The sequence below is a fragment of the Suricata suricatta genome, chromosome 10 (genome assembly GCF_006229205.1).
Source record: "Suricata suricatta isolate VVHF042 chromosome 10, meerkat_22Aug2017_6uvM2_HiC, whole genome shotgun sequence".
Taxonomy (NCBI): domain Eukaryota; kingdom Metazoa; phylum Chordata; class Mammalia; order Carnivora; family Herpestidae; genus Suricata; species Suricata suricatta.
In genome coordinates this window covers 5,505,496-5,507,769 of record NC_043709.1, presented here as the reverse complement: position 1 = coordinate 5,507,769, position 2,274 = coordinate 5,505,496, and the positions used below count along the sequence as shown (strand labels likewise).

General features: G+C 56.3%; 1 protein-coding gene across 1 annotated transcript in view; it reads right to left on the bottom strand.

Annotated features, from left to right (window-relative positions):
- The window catches only part of TTLL1 (tubulin tyrosine ligase like 1), a 30,268-nt gene that overhangs the window by 7,474 nt on the left and 20,520 nt on the right, over positions 1–2,274 (bottom strand). The gene's annotated exons all lie outside the window — the stretch shown is intronic.

The window sequence follows — 2,274 nt, the reverse complement described above, 5'->3', positions numbered from 1 at the left end:
GCTCGGGTCATGATCGCACGCTTGGAGCCCCACGTTGGGCTCTGTGCTGACAGTGTGGAGCCTGCTTGGGATTCTCTCTCCTCTCTCTCTCTGCCCCATCCCACTTGTGTTCTCTCTCAAAATAAACTTTAAAAAGCAACCCACCTCTGTAGTTCACTCACGACTGTGCTGCCCGGACCCCCCTTCTCATTCTCCTGGCAGAGACCATCTCTGGGAGCTGCCCTTGGCCAACGGGGGCAGAGCAGTCCAAGGTCACGCCCGGCCTGGCGCTGACGCAGGGAATGTGGGTCTGTGCTGCAGCGCACCCCGTCTCCCCCCTCCCTCTGCCCTGACGGCACCCCCTGCTGCCCCACGCTGCCCCAGCAGACCCCCTGTGCACTCATCCCTGCTCGGAGTCCACTTCCAGGGAAGCCAGGCCGCTCGGCACCAGCATGTGGTCCAAGAGCACCACCCACGACACTCCTCACAACGCCCCATCTGCCCGAAAGAGGCCTCGGGCTCAGAGGGCTTACCTGCACTCCCCCAGGGCTTCCGCGAAGGCGCTGAGGGAGCTGGGACCCGAGCCTGGCTGTCCCAACCCCCCATCCAGAGCTCTCTCTCCTTCTCTGACCTGAAACGGTAGATCTCTACCCACTGCTCTCTTCTGGAAGCTACGTGCCCACCCACACCTTTCTTTTTTCAAGTGATTCTCTTCACTAGCAAAAAAATTTACTTAAAAGATAAGGTTCTGGACACAGAACACACACGCAGCAAAACGCCGTCTGACACGGGCATAGACCGAAAAGCAAAGAAATGTCTCCTGATGTTTGGACTGTGGCAACACCAGCTGATCAGATTTACTCCTGGACACTTGATCAAATCAGTCTGTGCACACTGCCCATGCTGGACGCACCCCAGATCCTTCCACCCCCTTCTCGGCCCTGCTGGATCGACCCGCCTCCTGGTGCCCCCCCCACTCCTGCACCCCCACCCCTGCGGCCTCTCTTATCATCAGTCTTTTGTGCTCTGCCTCCGCTGCAGGTCTCTGAGCTTCCTGCCGGCAGGGAGGCCCCGTCGGCATCTGTCAGGTGTCGGGCTGTGCTCTGCACCCAGGGACACTCGGTAGATGCAGCCATAGACTGCTGGACGCTTCAGCGTCTGGTGTCACATCTGTCCTTCATGCAATTCCAAAATAGAGCCACATGAGGCCACCAGCAAGGTAGTTTTCTCAGAGAAAGGACTGTCGCACATTAAAGAGCAAAGCATTTACAAGCAGAACTGAGAGGGGCATCACGGAGGCTTCTGGAACCCTGCGGAGATGCCAAGCTAAGGTCCTGTCTTTTGCTCTCTCCTTCCATGGGTTAAAAAACAAAATGATTCCGGTTTCTTATTGATGCGGCACTGACTTGGCTGACCGGTGTCCTGAGTAGGCCCGTCTAACGGAACCCTCCCCATTTCCGTGTGCCCCCCAGTCCATGGGGGCTTGGCGGGCCAACGCAGTCCGCCCTGTCCTCAGAGCCACCACGTGGACGCCAGGCCCGCCACTGGCGTTTCCCACCCCACGCCCAGGCCTCACTAACTGTGCCACTTGGGCTATGAAGGCCTGATGTCCTCGCTCAGCTTTCTCCAAGCGGCTGCTAAGTTTTGGGCTGCGTCCCCTGAGCTAATTTTCCCAATTCTTTTTTTTTCTTAATAAGATTTTTACTTTTTAAGTCATCTCTACACCCAACACGGGGCTTGAACTTACAACCCAGAGATCAAGAGTTGCCTGCTCCACTGACTGAGCCAGCCAGGCGTCTCTGTTTTCCCAATTCTGAATAAAGCTCTAGCCAAGCCATCCTTTGCCTTGTAACCTTGACCGTGTAACGCTGATGCCCGAGGGACAGTGAACCAGGGCCGGCCTCACACAAAAGACCGGCAAGGCCCTCAGTGAATAGTGGCCATTGTCATTTCATGGTAATACCAGGGCTCCCGTTTGCAGATGAGGAGGCCCAGAGAGGCCGGGTGACTTGCCCAAGCCACACAGAGGGAAGGATGGACGAGGGACTGAGCGGCACTGCTCTGACCACACCCTGCAGTAGGTTACTCAGAAAAGCAACCTGGGTTACTTTGGTTTTGGGGCGTCTGGCTGACTCAGTTGGAAGAGCATGCAACTCTTTTTCTTTTTTAGTGTTTATTTTTGTGAGAGAGAGAGAGACAGAATACAAGTGGGGGAGGGTCAGAGAGCGAGGGAGACACAGAATCTGAAGCAGGTTCCAGGTTCTGAGCCGTCAGCACAGAGCCTGATGTGGGGCT